At 37.1% G+C, this 18,442-nt stretch overlaps 1 protein-coding gene and 1 non-coding gene across 9 annotated transcripts in view; both read left to right on the top strand.

The window, feature by feature from the left end:
• Positions 1–18,442, top strand: part of ANK2 (ankyrin 2) — a 559,765-nt gene that overhangs the window by 114,073 nt on the left and 427,250 nt on the right. The window lies entirely within an intron of this gene.
• LOC142864956 (U6 spliceosomal RNA) lies at positions 2,827–2,929 on the top strand. The gene has a single exon (XR_012915249.1). It is a non-coding gene; the product is annotated as a U6 spliceosomal RNA (small nuclear RNA).

Here is an 18,442-nt window from a genome sequence, read left to right as displayed (position 1 = left end):
GCCCAGTAAAAGCGATCATCATCACCTTCACGACTCTCATTAAACTGTGGCACATTCAATTGTTAAAATAGGAACAAAGAGCTTTAATACAGTAGTGTTTGACAGATTTAAGGAGCAATGCCTTTCTTTAAAGTAAATTTATTTTATTTTAGCATTAAATGATTCTTTTGATTTGATAAAGAGATGTAGATGGCTTGTCCAATGAGAAGAGTTTTAAACTACACTTTTAAGCATGTTAATCTTCCATGTGAAAGCTGGATTTCATTATTTCCGGAGTGTTCCTGGCCAAGGCAGATCAGAGCTTTAATTTTTGGAATGCTAATAAGGGCAGCTGTATTCTAGAATTCTAGTTGTTTTCATGAGATTTTTATAAAAGCACAGAAACAAAACCAGTGAGTGAAAAAAATGTTTATAGACTCCAGTTTGAGTCTAAATTCTTTGAGAAGGGTTTTCTTCAAATTAGATGATAATAAAATTAGTCAAATAGTCAAATGTGCAAGTTTTATGGCTTATAATTAATTGCATTGTGAGATTAACCTATTTTTCTTTGCCATTATTTTATATATTTGATTTAGAAAGTATTTTTAAGGCATGACTAAATGCTTATCCTATGAGTAAAAAAATCAAGCCAGGTGTGGTGGCACGCACCTGTAGTCCAAGCTATTCCAGAGGCTAAGAAGGATGGCTTGAGCAAGTTGGAGTTGGAGTCTAGCTTAGGCAACATAGTGAAAAATAATTAAATGAAAGCCATATGTCCTAGAAGACTACTTAGAGAACTCCAGGGTTTGAATTTTCCTATAAATACAGTCTTTAGATGTAAAATATCACGTGCATCGTAGTAAAGTATTTGGAATCTATTACATACTTTGCCATTATATAATTTATTCTAATCTATATTTATGTTACCTAACCCTAAAATAAAGGGTTAGGAAACTACCTTATTTTTATTTTCCAAGCATGCTGTATTTCATCTTTGCAAAAAATTATTTTTAAGAGATTAAATTCTCTATTAATATAGTCAGTGTGACACCACATGTACTCACTATTAAATTGGAACTAACCAACCAGGCATGGTGGCTCCTGCCTGTAATCCTAGCACTCTGGTGGAAGGCTGAGGTGGGAGGATCACTTGAGGTCAGGTGTTTGACACCAACCTGAGCAAGAGGGAGACCCCGATCTCTACTATAAATAGAAAGAAATTAATTGGCTGACTAAAAATATATATAGAAAAAATTAGCCGGGCATGGTGGCGCAAGCCTGTAGTCCAAGCTACTTGGGAGGCTGAGGCAGGAGGATTGCTCGAGCCCAGGAGATTGAGGTTGATGTGAGCTACGCTGACACCATGGCACTGTAGCCTGGGCAACAGAATAAGACTCTGTCTCAAAAAGAAAAACAAGAATAAATTATTAGAGTTTGTTTATATTATGACTACTAAACCCTTATCAGACATAAGATTCGCAAATATTTTCTCTCATTCTAAGAGTTGTCTTTTCAATTTCTTAATAGTGTCCTTTGACATACAAAGTTTTTAATATTAACAAAGTCCAATTTATTTATTTTTCTTTTGTTGTTTGTGCTTTTGGTGTCATATTGAAGAAACTCTTAGTTCAAGGTGATGAAGATTTATACCTATGTTTTCTTCTAAGAGTTTTATAGTTTTAGTCCTTACATTTATGTCTTTGATCCATTTTGAGTTATTTATTTATTTATTTATTTATTTATTTTTGAGACAGAGTCTCACTTTGTTGCCCAGGCTAGAGTGAGTGCCATGGCATCAGCCTAGCTCACAACAACCTCAAACCCCTGGACTCAAGCAATCCTCTTGCCTCAGCCTCTCAAGTAGCTGGGACTACAGGCATGTGCCACCATGCCCGGCTAATTTTTTTTTTCTATATATATTAGTTGGCCAATTAATTTCTTTCTATTTATAGTAGAGATGTGGGTCTCACTCTTACTTAGGCTGGTTTCGAACTCCTGACCTCAAGCAATCCGCCTGCCTGGGCCTCCCAGAGTGCTAGGATTAGAGGCGCGAGCCACTGTGCCCGGCCATTTTGAGTTAATTTTTATACATGGTGTGAGGGAGGGGTCTAAATTCATTTTTTTGCATGTGGATATCCAGTTGTCCCAACATTATTTCTTGGAAGGACTATTCTTTTGTTAGTCATTGGTCTTGGAATTTTTATTGAAAATCAATTGACCATAGACATGTGAGTTTATATCTGGACTCTGTATATCTATAGGTTTATCCTAATGCAGTATGACACTGTCCCGTACTAAGTGTGAAATGAGGAAGGTGGTCCTCCACCTTTGTTCCTTTACAAGATTGGTTTAGCTATTCTGGGTCCCTTACAATTCCATGTAAATTTTAGGATCAGCTTGTCCATTTCAGAAAAAGAGGCAGTTGGAATTTTGATAGGGAGTGTATTGAATTTGTAGGTCACTTTGTGTAGTATTGCCAATGTAACACTGTTAAGTCTTCCAATCCATCAACATGGGATATCTTTCCATTTATTTCCATATATTTCCATTCATTCATTGATATCTTTCAACAATATTTTGTAGGTTTCAGTGTACAAGTCTTGTGCTTCTTGAAAATTTATTCTTAACTTAAATATGTAATATAATATTAAGTTTTATGTTGTCATAAGTGGAATAGTTTTCTTAATTTTCATTTTGGATTGTTCATTGCTAATGTTAAGGAATATGACTGATGTTTGTATGTTGATCTTATATCCTGTAACCTTGTTGAAATTTATTAGTGTTAATAGTTTTTGTGTGTGTGTGGGTGGATTCTTTAGAGTTTTCTATGTATAAGATTATGTCATCGTGCTCACTTCAGCAGCTCATAAACTAAAATTGGAATGATACAGAGAAGATTAGCATGGCCCCTGCGCAAGTTATTCAAATTTTATATATAAAAAAAGATTATGTCATTTGTAAATAAGAGATAGTTTTCCTTCTTTTTGTCTAATCTGGATGCCTTTTATTTCTTTTTCTTGCCTAATTGCCCTTGCTTGACCCTCCAATACAAAGTTGGAAAAGAATAGTGAGAATAGCCATTCTTTTCTTGTTTTTGATATTGTGGGGAAATTTTTCAGGCTTTCATCATTAAGTAAATGTTGGCTGTGGATTTTTCATAGATGCCCTTTGTCTATGAAAAAGGAATTTTCCTGCTATTCCTAGCTTGTTGAGTGTTTTTACTATGAAAGGGTGTTGATTTTGTTAAATTGTTTTTCTGTACCTATTGAGATGATTATGTAGATTTTGTTTTTGTTTTATTGATATGGCATATTACATTAATTGATTTCTGGGTATTAAACCAACCTTGCATTCCTGGATTAAGTCCCACTTGGTGTTGATGTATAATGCTTTTTATGTGCTGCTGGACTTAGTTTGCAAGTATTTTGTTGAGGTTTTTGTATCTATATCCTTAAGGGATATTGTTCTTTAGCTTTCTTTTCTTGTGATACCTTGTTCTGGTTTTCGTATCAAGATGATGCAGACCTCATAGACTGAGTTTGGAAGTATTTCCAAATACAGACCTCATAGACTGAGTTTGGAAGTATTTTCTCTTCTTCTATTTTTTGGAAGAGTTTTTTTTCTTTTCTTTTTTTTTGAGACAGAGTCTCACTCTGTTGCCTGGGCTAGAGTGCCATGGTGTCAGCCTAGCTCACAGCCACCCCCAAATCCTGGGCTTAAGCAATCCTTCTGCCTCAGCCTCCCCAGTGGCTGGGAGTACAGGCATGTGCCACCATGTCTGGCTAATTTTTTCTATGTATTTTTAGTTGGCCAATTAATTTCTTTCTATTTTTTTGGTAGAGATGGGGGTCTCACTTTTGCTCAGGCTGTTTCAAACTCCTGACCTTCAGTGATCCTCCCACCTTGGCCTCCTAGAGTGCTAGGATTACAGGCATGAGCCACCACACCCAGCCTTTTTGGAAGAGTTTTTGAAGTACTGGTGTTATATGTTTAAACATTTGGTAGAATTCACCAGTGAAGCCATCTTGGTATGGGCTTTTCTTTGTGTGTTTTTTGATTACTGGAATCAGTCTCTTTAGTTGTTATACATGTATTCAGATTTTCTATTTCTTCTTGAGTCATTTTGGTAGTTTGTATCTTTCTGGGAATTTTTTCATTTCATCTAGGTTATATTATTTATTGGAATGCAATTGCTCACAGTGTTCCCTTATAATCCATTTTTATTCCCTATGAGTTTGGTATTCTATTCTTTCATTCCTAATTTTAGTAATTTTAATCTTATTTGTTTCCTTGGTCATTCTAAAGAAAAAGTTTGTCAATTTGTTATATTTTCAAAGAATCAACTTGATTTAAAAAGTATCTATTGTGTTTATTTCTGCCCTACTCATTATTTATTTATTTTTCCCTTCTCCTTGCTTTGGGCTTAAGTTACTCTTCTTTTTCTAGTTTATTAAAGTGAAGGATTTGGTTGTTGATCTGGGATCTTTTTTTAGAATTGGCATTTACTGCTATAAATGTCCCCCTTCTTTCACTGCGTCCTGTAAGTTTTGGTATATTAGGCTTTCGTTTTAATTTATCTCAAAGTATTATCTAATGTCCCTTGTGATTTCTTCTTTGACCCATTGGTTATTAGAAGTGTTTTGTTTAGTCACCAATTTCCTTCTGTTATTGGTTTATACTTTCATGTCACTTTTGTTGGAGAATATACTTTGTATGATTTCATTCCTTTTAAATTTATTAAAGCTTGTTTTGTGGCATAATGTATGGTCTATCCCTGGGAATATTCCATGTGCAAAAGTGATTTCAGAAATAAAGATTTTAAAAAGTTTCCAGTTTTGATTTTGAATATGGTAAACATTGATGGATGTAATCCACACACACAAAACTCTTAGGGATATTCAATAACTTTGAAGAGTGTGAACGGGTCCTAAGACCAAAATGTGTGATACTTGCTGACCTAAAGGAATGGTGGGAAATGAACTCTGGATAAAAAGTTGACTCAGATGACGAAAGATGATGGTTTCTTTGTCAATGAGTATGGACTTTCTTCTGTCATTAGTGGAGGTTTTTAGAAGGAATTAATAATCATATCTGCAGCATCCCTGGGGCTTAGAGCAATGCCTCGTACTTACTTACTGAGTAGCTTAACAAATTTTGTTGGATGGTAGAAGTATGGATTGAAAAATTGAGAGACTAGAGGCAGAAAAACTAATTTACATTTAGAATTTTAGGCAAGAGATGCTTGGATGGATGAAGGCCATTCTGAGAAATTATATTTCAGTTCCCTAATTACTATCAATTTCTGCTTTCATCATTAAATAAAATGTGAAATATTCCCTGGATATTTGGGATTTTTTTTCTGTATGACACCCAATGTCTTACTAATGGTTTAAAGTGATTTCTTGAATAAGTATAATCAAGCCTTTGCCAATGTTGTTTTTCAGATAAGTTTGTAGTTTGAATAAATAGAAAGCATATAAATTGAGCACAAAGCAGCTTCAAAGGATTCACTATGGTGATAATCACAGTATCTCTTCCTTAAAATAGGGAATCCTGCTTGGAATTTCTATGTGCTTTGAAACATGTTAATTTAAATCAGTGTAATTTTGCATATATTGTGAGGGTATTTTGAAGTTACATAGTATATTCATCAGGATTCCAACAGAACACAGCTGGCAAACTCAAAATGGGACAAATTAGGGAGGTTTTATTTATGTAGAAAGTATTTACAGAGGTAAATAAAGAGAAGAAGAAACCAGAGGAATGGAAAATATTGAAAAGTAAGAAAAGAAATATGCATAGGATGGAGGGCACAAGGTATAGGCTCTAACTTTGAGGCAGGATGTACCTTTCTTCTGACTCTACAGGAAAGTGTTAAAAAAGCAGATGTAAAAATGGATATATTGGAACCAAAAAGTGATGGGCAAGCATGTGCTGCTTCTCTGGGACTAGGCTAGAGCTCTTTCCCTTGATTCTTGCTGTTTGCACAAGGCCCATTAGCTGAGAAGGAGGAGCATTTATGCTTACCTGGAAGCCAAGAGGAATTAATCTTTTTATTTTTATCATTGCAGAGAAATATTACACCTAAACACCATCTACATTTCCCTAGATACCTGGGCACCAGACACCATGGACACGTGTCCATGATTGCTGAAGTACCCCTGTCCCCATTAGCAGAGATAATTTGTTGCACTGGAGAGGTAAGAAGTGCAGTGTAGTTGTACCGAAAATGACACAAAAGTAGGTACATAACGCATAATTTTATTTATTTATTTATTTATTTATTTATTTATTTATTTATTTATTTATTTTGTTTCTTTTTCCTTCAGCATTTGTCATTTGGCTGTATTAACCCATAATTTTTAATAGCTTTTTAGATTTATGTACATTGCATTTACTATGTAGAATTTGATAAGTTTTGACATCTATACGGCCACGAAAGCATCATGACGATCACGGTGGTGACCGTGTCTTCCTGCCCCTCCCCTATCCCAAGGCAGCCACTGGTTGGCTTGATATCACTATAAATAGACTTACATTTATAATGTTAGGTAAATGGAATTGTATAATCTCAACTCCTTTTTTTTTTTTTTTTTTCATCTGGCTTACATTCAACAAAATTATTTTTAGATTCTTTTGTGTAAAATATTCAAATCCTAGTTGGGCTCTCAGTTTAACATTCAACCCTTTTACTTGCTCTTGGTAAACATTCTCTCCCATTTCCTTCTGGTGTTAAACATTCCCCCCGCCCCCTACAACCAAATCATTTATTCAGCAGTCTCCTCTTCCTTCTTCTGAGCAGGCAACTTTTCCCCTTCCTTGAGGTAAATAAGGCCTTCAGAACAAAACTCCATTTCTTTCTCTCTGTCTTCACCTTTTCCCTTCTAGTCTCAGGGATGAGGTGTCCACCTGGGCTTTGTTACTTTCATTCCCTTTTTTCTCACTGTCATTTTACTTTATCACCTATCTCCTCTTTCTTCTGTGCTTTCAACCTCTTTCCACCCTTTGCCTCATTTTCCTAAGCCTGTGAGTCTTTCTCATCCTAAACTAAAAATATCAACGGCAACCAGAATACCCACCACAGTAAACAGGAGAACGTTCTGCTCAGTCCACATCACTTCCATTGCCCACTACCTTATCTCTCTTTTTCTTGCTTAGTCAAACTTCTTTGAAGTGTGGTCTGCAAGGACAGGCTACAGTAGAGTGCAGTACAAAATGAAAACATGTGGCTGCTCTTTAAAAAAGTATGAAGAATTTCAAAATGGCAGCCTCAGAGTATTCAACTCAGGGTAAGCACTGGGGCCCCGTGCGACGGCATAAGGCGCACATCAGAAAGCTGAGTCTGAGACCACACTCTTCATTTCTGCTTACTGGACTCCCATTCCTCTCTCAGCGCCCCCACCCCCCGCCATCTACTTTTTACCTCCATCTTAATGCTGTGAAAGTTCTCCACCAAGCTAAGATCATTAGACATTTTTCAGTTCTTATTTTTACCTTTACGCATTAACCAAATTTTTCTATATATTCTCATCTCCCTTCCATACATGTGGTTGCATAAAAAAATTATTTGTTGAATAATAAGAACGACCATTCTTTGACTCTTATTCATTGGATTCTCAGGGTCCTGACTATCTTCTCACTTTACACCATACCTCCATCCTAGTTAGTCCATCTGGGTTTGCATGTAAGCTTGTGACTTCAAGACCTATATATAAACTGGTGACTTTGAAGTCTCTTTTTCTAGCTCCTTCCCTAAGTGTAGACTCATATCTATCTATCCATCCATCTATCTATCAGTTGCTGCTTCTGAGATGTCCTCACTGCATGTCCAATTGATACCTCAAACTCAACATATTCAAAACCAAACTCATTACTGTCTCCTACTTGAAACTTTCTCTTGTGGTTCTTATTTTTAATGATACATCTAGGCACAAAATGTTAGGGAAAATTCATGCAGGGAGAGATTATATTTTATAACTAATGTAAGGAGCTCAAGAAAAATATTAAGTTTGAAATAGGACTTCAAAGGCAAGTTTGGAAAGATAAAAATGAGGTGGAAGTTGTATAAAAGATGAATTTTTTTTTTTTTTTTTTGAGACAGAGTCTCACTTTGTTGCCCAGGCTAGAGTGAGTGCCATGGCATCAGCCTAGCTCACAGCAACCTCAAACTCCTGGGCCCAAGCAATCCTGCTTCCTCAGCCTCCCAAGTAGCTGGGACTACAGGCATGCACCACCATGCCTGGCTAATTTTTTGTATATATATCAGTTGGCCAATTAATTTCTTTATTTATGGTAGAGACGGGATCTTGCTCTTGCTCAGGCTGGTTTTGAACTCCTGACCTCAAGCAATCCGCCCGCCTTGGCCTCCCAGAGTGCTAGGATTACAGGCGTGAGCCACCGCGCCCGGCCAAAGATGAAATGTTAATTGTTTTTTTTATCTGGAAAAATAATAGATGGGTTGGGGTAACCTACCTCTGAGATCGTCTCCAATGATTTCCCACCTGCTGACACTTACATGCTCATGTAGTCCTCCCTCTGCATTGAACGGGCTGAGCTGTGGAATGAGAGGATAGTGCTGAAATAATGGAGTTTGACTTCTGAGGCTCCATCCTAAATGACATGTGGCTTCCATCCTGTTCTCTTGGATTATTGGCTATGGAGGCGGCTGCCATGGTGTGGATCCTCAAACAGCTCCATGGAGAGGTCCATGTGTTGGAAAACTCCAGACAACAGCCCATGTGAGTGGCCCAGCTTAGGTGCACATCACCTACCCCAGGCAAGCCTTCAGATGCCTAGAGTCTGGGCTATGTCTTGACTGCAACTTCCCGAGAGACCCAAGATAGAACAAGCCAAGCCACTCCCAAATCCCTGATCCACAGAGACTATAAAATAATAAATGTTTTTTTTTGTTCCAAGCATTCAGTTTTGTGATAATGTGTTACACACCAGTAGACAACTAATGCAGAGGGCTTTTCATTGTACACATTTTTATATGTATGGCACTTTTAAATCATGTATCTATATAAATAAACACCATAAAAGCAACCACAAAGGGGACTTTGAAAATGAAATCCCTGCCTGAATTCCCCAAGGATTTCCCATTACATTCTTATTTGGAATGAAATATGAACTCCTTGCACTTATCTACCAAGCCTGTGTGGTCTGGCCCCTGCCTCTTTTGTGTCTCCAGCCAGGAGACAGTAGTGCTGGTCCCCCTTGACTCTCATCAATGTTCTGACATTTCTGAATTCCAGGATTGACAACGATTAGGTTCTTAGAGTGAAACTCCAGCTTTGTATCATAAAGCAGCTCTCTAACAAAAGTAAAATCCCCTACATGTTTCTAGCACAGTGGGACACACACACACACACACACACACACACACACACACACACACATTTATAGCTTTACAGAAGTAAAAGTAAAGTAAAAGGTATATATTTCAAGTGTGTACTTTGACAACTTGAAAATAAATTTTGAAATCATCATTATATTCAAAGTAATAAACATATCTTTTTTTTTTTTTTTTTTTTTGAGACAGAGTCTCACTTTGTTGCCCAGGCTAGAGTGAGTGCCGTGGCGTCAGCCTAGCTCACAGCAACCTCAAACTCCTGGGCTCGAGTGATCCTCCTGCCTCAGCCTCCCGGGTAGCTGGGACTACAGGCATGCGCCACCATGCCCGGCTAATTTTTTATATATATATCAGTTGGCCAATTAATTTCTTTCTATTTATAGTAGAGACGGGGTCTCGCTCTTGCTCAGGTTGGTTTTGAACTCCTGACCTTGAGCAATCCGCCCGCCTCGGCCTCCCAAGAGCTAGGATTACAGGCGTGAGCCACAGCGCCCGGCCTAAACATATCTTTTATGCTTAAAAGTTTCCTCCAATCCAGTCCTTCTGAGTTTGTGAAATTAAAAAAAAAGTCTCCTCCGAGCCCTTTTGTAATCTCTCCCTCCATCTTACCTTATCCCTCTGACCCCCTAAACTACGTATCTAGACAGATGACAGGACATTTCCATCATTACAGAAAGTTCTATTGGAAAGTGCTTATGTAATTCTTGTAGTAAAGAATGCCCCATTTTGTTTGGGTGTAGTTAATATACCAGTTGTTTACTAAGTCAATAAGCACTGGAACCTAGTAGTACGTGAAAACAATTCTATCTATTGACAGTTACTGATGAAATAGGTTTTGAGCTTTAGAGAGCTTTTCTGCTGGGTCAGCTGAAGTCTGTTAAGTTCCTACCATTGTACAAAGTGTGAAATGCCAATAGCAAAGCATCTTCTTCCTTCAGGAAACTAGCTCTTGATGTACTTAGAAAAGTTAGCTTTGTAGGTTAAAAGAGATTTGTAGTCTTTGGGGAAAAACAAAAGAACAGCTTGCTCCTTCCATTTAATTAGCAGATACAAATTTGACTAGAACATCTTTTATCTGTGTCCTCCAATCCTTTTCCTTTTTCCTTTTTTTGATTATTTAGACCAGGGATTGGTAACTTCCTTGTAAATTCCTCAGAGTTAATGGAATTAAGGAAGGTCTTAGTTGGTCCTTTTCACTTTCATTTAGCGTCCTAGAGTGAGGAAAAAATGGGATAATGCTGTCTCTTTCTAGACAATAGTTTCAATTGTTGGTTTCTTGTTACAAAAGTTTATTGTAAAGATAAGCTACAAGAAGAAAGTAAAGTGCATGACTCTGCTTATTACATGAAAATAACTACTTAACATTTTAGTCTGAATTCTCACTTTTTTATCAAAACGAAAGTAGACTACCCATTTTAGGTTTTATGTTACTTTATCATGACCATATTATCAAGTATCTTCTATAGCACAATTTTAAATAACTAACAGAATTGTATACTGTTGTTTGGTGAATATATAGCTCTGTTGGTTGCTATGAATAGTCATTTTTCTCCAAACTTTGGATCCTCGAATTTTTTTATAGACCTATATTTAGGGAAAAATATATAGAAGTAATTCCCAGCAAGGTTAGGGTCAAGATTGCGAGGTTACAAAAGAAGAAAAATTAACCCCCTTTTTAGTTGTTGAAACATTCAGCTGGGTGTGGTGGCATGTGCCTGTAGCCCCAGCTACTCAGGAGGCCCAGGTGGGAGGATTCTTCAAGCCCAAGAGTTTGAGCCCAGCCTGAGCAACATAATGAGACCTTGTTTCTAAAAAAGGAAAAAAGAAAAAAATATTCATTGCTAGTTTAAGATGTATTTTCCATTTTGGATTCTGAATGATGTTTATGGAGTTGGAATGGATGGAAATCTGATCTGAGGCAACTGTGCAACGGTTCAGAACAATAAGAATGTTCGTTCAGGATCAGAATCCAAGACTGCCCTATCTATCCAATGGAAACTGTAAGGAAATCTGTGTAGGCAAAATGAATCATCCAAATTAGAGTTAAGCCAGAATACCAGCTTTAACACATTAATAATTGAGAGATTATAAAACAAAATGAAGTAAAAAGACTAGGTTCTGTTGATTTCACCACCTAATGCAGGCAGATAATAGTTAACAACATAGTTTTAGGGAATATGATCTACCCTGAGAATATGAAAAATATTTCTGGATAAATTCCATAAAAATAACAGTGTCTTATACAAAAGATAAAGACGTTCATTAGTGTGAAACAAAGTACAATGGTGGTACTATAGTGGTCCCTATGTCACCAGGCTGGGTTACCCTATGCCCTCCTGAAGATCATATTGGATAGGGCAGCATTAAGGGTAAAAGATATGTTCTCTATATTTTCCTATTGTTTTAAAACTATTTACTTGCTGAAATTTTTGTACTTACTCATATACAGATAGGTGTGAGTGAAAAATTAGAAATTGGTCTTAAGTCTTGTACAAATGAGGAAAGCAATAAGCTCTGTGGGGACAGAGACATTGGTTTATATCCCCAGTATTTTCAACAATTTCTGACACATAGTGAATGCTCAGTATTTATTAAATCTCTGACATTGACTGGTATTTGGCCAAACTTGGATAAATATGATATTTTTAACATTTCATGATAATTTATTTTAAACCATTTTGAGTATTTTGAGAACAGCCTGCAGAGTTTTCAAATAATTTTTCTTGGATATTATAGCTGTGATATAAGGCCTATAAACTGAAGTCTATGCTAAAGTCTATATTTTAACAAAAGCTAAGATAAGTAGTCTTTTCCTTCACTTGTTAGTTTTTTTTTTGTTTTTTTTTTTTTGAGACAGAGTCCCGGGCTAGAGTCCTGTGGTGTCAGCCTAGCTCACATCAACCTCAAACTCCTCGGCTCAAGTGATCCTCCTGCCCCAGCCTCCCGAGTAGCTTGGACTACAGGCATGCACCACCATGCCTGGCTAATTTTTTCCATATATTTTTAGTTGGCCAATTAATTTCTTCCTATTTTTTTTAGTAGAGATGGGGTCTGACTCTTGCTCAGGCTGGTCTTGAACTTCTGACCTTGAGTGATCCTCCTGCCTCAGCCTCCCAGAATGCTAGGATTACAGGCATGAGCCACTGCTCATGGCCCACTTGTTAGTTTTTTGAAGATGATTTTAACTGTAGATTTTAGTGCTATTTATGTATATCATACAGTGTTTATATGCTTCCTTTGATAACAACTCACAAGTTAAAAAAGTGAATTGGTGGGGACTTATCTAGCTATATAGAAAGTGGAAATGGTCAATAGAATGTTTCATGTCATCATATTCTAAAGGTAGAATGGACCTTAGAGATTAATCTAATCACCAGGCATGATGAAAAATGAGTTCCAGAAAGTTAGAGAGTTGTTCAGAGTCAGAATATGCTGACATTTCATATAATGAATAAAACTTTTTACAAGCACAGAAATATATGAGGAACAATTTTTTTGTTTTGCATTCTGAAAATAACAAGAATTTGCATTTTAAAATATAATAATCAATATCAAAATATCTCTTTTTCTGGCAATTTTTAGCCGGCTAAACAGCTTGAAACAGCTGACTGATTCTGCATAGAGGTAGTCCTGCCTGGTTTCTAACCTCGCCCTTTCCCTGCTTCTAGCCCCAAAGAAACGCCCCAGCAATGCTCAACAAGATAAATCCAGCCTTTGTACCACCAGATTCTTTCAATCTGGCATTGGCAGTGCCACTGGCTTGGTCTGATTATAGTTAATCCACTGCCCACAACATGACAAATGTTTTTGGTCCAAATTGAATGGCGAAGCCTTTTCAAACAGGAAAAGCAGTTGTCAGCTGTCATTGTAGCACCAACATGCGCCATGTCAGGACAGCCAAACAAAGAGGAGGATGACTCAGAATGCTGACCCGAGTACACTGAACCTTATCACTCTGGTGGGCTCTCTGTAGGGCTTGTTAATAGTGGTGGAAAAAAGAAATGAGGGCAGAAATCGCACATCATATTTGGTTTCTTTGACTGTGAATATTTATCAAGACGTGTCGTAAAACTGTGAATTAAAATTTTCAGCTTCCTTATAAATAACACATCTCTCTTCTCCTTTAAAAAAAAAATCTCAATTTATGAAGGGTTCCTTAAAATAAAAGTTTCTCCTCCAGCTTGTTAGGCTTGTTCAGGAGAAACCACACCACTTCCAGTTGTTTTATTCCATGAGTGCTATTGTTATTGAAGCCATTCATTCAAAAAGATAAACCTTAAAGTCACTTGAACACTGTGCTCACCATTTATCATCTCTTTTATGGGTGATATTGTCCTTTTTTGCTCTTTAGGGTGAGCGATGCATGATGTTGTTTCTATACCAGACAGAATACTATAGACTGTTATATACTTTTTAGGATTTGTGCTCCACACAATAGAGCCCAATAGTTCTACAGAGGTCTGCGGAATAGACCAGAATAAACACTGAATTTTATTTTAGGTTCCTCACTTTAGGTTTTGTTGCTATTATACTTTTTATTTTTTAGATTTTTCTTGTTTTAGTTTTTCCCTTGATTTTTTTTTTTTTTTGCTGGGTTCCTGACTTTTTTTTTTTTCCTTTTAAAAAATGACCAATTATTCCTACTATACAAAATTAATATGAGAAAGGAAAGTAAAACATGCTATTTTATTAGTTGAGCATGTCATGATCCAATAGGTTTATGTTTTAATTTATCCTTGAAAAGAACTGAGTTTATGGTCTTTACTTCACCCCCCAGCTGTTCGAGAATTGCTAAATCCGTAGGGAGTTGCATGAGTTATGGAATTGGCATGAATTATTTGAGTTAAGGAAACGTAATTACCACATATAATGTTATCCAGTGCTGGATGAAGCTTCATCTAAAGATTCAGGGTTGCAGAGGTCTGTGGGATTGTGATGTTTTCTTACTTGAGTGCAGTTATAAATTTGTTTCTCCTTTTTATAACGTGCTGGTAAAAATACCTCAGTTTTCAGCTCTTGCTTTGTTACTATCTAGCAAAGACATGCTATGAGGAGAGACGACTGAAACAAAAGATGAAATAAACAATTAAACAGGCTTAGATATGTAAAACTAATAACATTTAGGGTTTATAATACATTTAGACGCCTTCCATTCTTTTCCACCTCTTTTTCTTCCTTTAAACTCAGGACAAGGAGGTACAAACATAGCATCTCTTGCCAAATAGTTTTGTTCTTTCACAGTGGGAGAAAGGCAAAGAGCTTTCTTTATGATACCTTGCTGCTCAGGGATTTCCTTCCTGTTCCCTCAAGATGAATCTTGAAACTTGGCTCCTCAGTCTTTGAAGTACCAGATTCTAGAATAAAAATAAGTTCTTCAACCTACATGGGAGGCCACCTACAATGAGTAAATACTTGGGCTATAGAATATTGATTGCATGGCCTTCCAGGAATGCATTAGGAAATGGATTCATTTTCAGACATAACTCCTAAGTATAAAGATTGTAGCAGAAATGATACACATTTCTCTCGACTCTGTAATGTGAGGTGCAGATTCAAAGGCTGTTGAGTCCCTCTAAGAACTCATTTTCATTTGCAGGAAAAAAAATGATATACTGTACAGTAGAAGAGAAAGTGTGTTCCAAACAATAACTAAACATCTATCTTTTTGAGACTGTATCATGTTCCAGGAGTAAAGTTACTGTTCCAGGCACTTTTCCTGTGTAATCTTGTTTACTTTTCACCACACCACTGGGATTTAGTGTTTTTTAACTCTATTTAATGGATGAGACTAATTGAGACTCAGATTATGGGACTTGCCTCTTGCCACGTAAGTAGCAGTAGCAGATGCTGTTTTTGAATCAAGGTCATTGACTTCTCACCTTTTATCTTTGCTTCCTCCCCAGATCCTTTTGTGACCCAGCAAGTACATTATAGAGTTTGTTTATCTGATCACAGTAAAATCTACAAAATTAATAATCTTGTGCTGTTTTCTATTATAGCCATGTCGAGTGATCAGTTCTTTTATTGGAGATAAGCTGGCAATATAATTTATTCTTCAAAACAGCATACTTTTGGTAGTAGAAGGGAGTACTATTTATTATGCTTGGAAAACAAGCATATATCAGAATTTTTCTAGGTAAATTAGGATGTGTATATGCCCTGATCATTACATAGAGCTAGACGTATTATTAATATAGCTTAGTAGTTAGAACTAGCAGTTCTGGAGGCAGAATTAAGTTCAAACTCTGATTCTTTTATTTTTATTTTTTTTTTAGAGACAGGGTCTCACTCTCTGGCCCAGTCTGGAGCACACTAGCTCAATCATAGCTCACTGCAGCCTTGATCTTCTGGGCTCAAGTGATACTCCTGCTTCAGCCTCCCGGAGTTGCTGGGATTACAAGCGTGAGCCCCCATGCCTGGCTAATTTTTAAAACATTTTTAGAGATGAAGTCTTACTATGTTGCCAAGGATAGATAGTCTTGAACTCCTGGCCTCAAGCGATCCTCCTGCCTCAGCCTCTCTTCTGAGTCACTGGGATTATAGGTGTGAGCCACTGTGGCTGGCTCAAACCCTGATCCAGCCATTTACTGGCCATATGACATTTGTGAAAATGCCTCACCACTTTCCCTCAGTTTCCTTATATGCAAAATAGGAATATTGGCCGGGCGAGGTGGCTCACGCCTGTAATCCTAGCACTCTGGGAGGCTGAGGCAGGCGGATTACTTGAGGTCAGGAGTTCGAAACCAGCCTGAGCAAGAGCAAGACCCTGTCTCTACTATAAATAGAAAGAAATTAATTGGCCAACTAATAGATATAGAAAAAACTAGCTGGGCATGGTGGCACATGCCTGTAGTCCCAGCTACTAGGGAGGCTGAGGCAGGAGGATCACTTGCGCCCAGGAGTTTGAGGTTGCTGGGAGCTAGGCTGACGCCATGACACTCACTCTAGCCTGGGCAAAAAAGCAAGATTCTGTCTCAAAAAAAACCCCCCAACAAAATAGGAATATTATTATTACCTATTTTATAGGGTTGTTGCGTGTTTTAAATGAGATAATACATGTATAGCATTAGAAAAGAGCCAACACTTGATAAGTGTTATCTCTTATTATATCTTAATATATAGAAATATTATATATTATTTCTATCTGTATGATACATAGAGAGAGAAAGTGATTTCTGCAGCTGTGCTTTGAGAGGCATCCAAAGACTCATCTGAAGATAAATACAGCTTCATGTCTGTAGTTGGTCCTTAGAATTAAGCACTAGTTTATGAAAGTATTGCATAATAATTTCTCAATAATTATTTATTTACTAAATGAATGAATAAACCATTCCAGAGGAATAAAATGTGCCAACATCTATTGTTATAAGGATAATTTGTGTTTCAAAGAGATATGAAAGAATAGAGGTGGACTAGGTAAGCTTGGATGGTAGCAGGGGTGGGTGGGAATTTGGGTAGGAGAAACATTTAGCACCTGCCACTCCTGGAGGGTACAGATTCAGATGGGATGTGGGAGTTCTAGATAGTTCTGGGCCAGTGAAACTTTTTTGGGTTCCAGGTAGGAAGGAAGGGGTGGAAATGGAAAAGGCCATTAGCCAAATGCTATTTTCTTAAATATTTTCTAGGCATTATGTGATAGAAAAGGGGAAATAACTTTGGCATGGCAGGAAAATTTGGTCCTTGGGATTAGATTACATTTATTAATCTTGGGCAAGCTCCTTGGGCAAGCAGCCTCAGAAGTTTAATTGGTAAACTAGGAATAATAATATTTTTATTATTTTATGGGGCCTTTGTAAGGATTGGAATGAGGTAAGTGTGTGCACGTGTGTGTGCGCTCGTATATAATGTCTTGGTCATTGTAGAAATTCAACAAATGATAGCTTTTATAATTATCGAGGATCATAACAGCTGCCTGACTCAATTTTGAAGATTGTTGAAGTAAAATGTCTGACAACTCTTAGTGAATGTAAAGTGCTTTACAAAGACATGGACCTGCTATGAAGGCTGATCTTATTCTAGTTACAAACTTGGAATTGGGTGTGTTGCTATTAGGAATTAATGTTTCATAGTCCGAGCTGCAAAGATGCAGAATCAAGATTGTGAGTGTCGGCCGGGCGCGGTGGCTCACATCTGTAATCCTAGCACTTTGGGAGGCTGAGGCGGGAGGATTGCTTGAGCTCAGGAGTTTGAGACCAGCCTGAGCAAGAGCGAGACCCTGTCTCTACTATAAATAGAAAGAAATTAGCCAAACAACTAAAAACAGAAAAAATCAGCCGGGCATGGTGGCGCATGCCTGTAGTCCCAGCTACTTGGGAGGCTGAGGCAGGAGGATGCTTGAGCCCAGGAGTTTGAGGTTGCTGTGAGCTAGGCTGACGCCACGGCACTCTAGTCCCAGCCACAGAGTGAAACTCTGTCTCAAAAAAAAAAAAAAAAAGATTGTAAGTGTCGCATATGTTGATAGTATTGAAGTTAAACATTAAAACATAATAGTTCTTTTTGGTTTTGTTCTTAGTTTATCCCTTTTGAGTCCTGAAGTCATAGGATATGAGGTTTTAGTTTTACACTTAATAATGATTTCTGCAAAACCAGTTTGACTTCTTATATTTTGCTTCTTATGCTGTTGCTATCGTGGCCTTTAGGATGGGGAGAAGGTCAATCTCCATGCGTTTACACATTTTTAAAATATCATTTAATCTTTTTTATAAGTCCTTTATTAAAGCAGATAATACACCCAGAAAATGGTTCTTTCAACTATATTTTGGTAAATTTTTAAAAAAATGTATTGTTTTTATGTTCCATGAAGAGCCCATTCTCATATTCTAGCTCTAATCTTATAAATAGTCCTGGGAATGTTAACTTCAATTTTCTCAGATACAAAATGGAAATAATTCCATTTCACATGATTATTGACTGGATTAATATGATAAAGTTTATAAGGTGTTTGGAAAAGTGCAAACACCTATGAGTGGGAGATATTATGAATATGAGTAATAATGCACCTCAAGTCTTAACTTGTTATAAACAAACTGAGAAAACTTTATCATAATAATGACCATTGATGAACCTCTGCACTTTCCATACATTCTCTATTCTATAATGCTCTTGCAAGAT

This window comes from Microcebus murinus, chromosome 27 (genome assembly GCF_040939455.1).
Source record: "Microcebus murinus isolate Inina chromosome 27, M.murinus_Inina_mat1.0, whole genome shotgun sequence".
Taxonomy (NCBI): domain Eukaryota; kingdom Metazoa; phylum Chordata; class Mammalia; order Primates; family Cheirogaleidae; genus Microcebus; species Microcebus murinus.
This window is presented reverse-complemented; position numbering and strand designations above follow the sequence as displayed.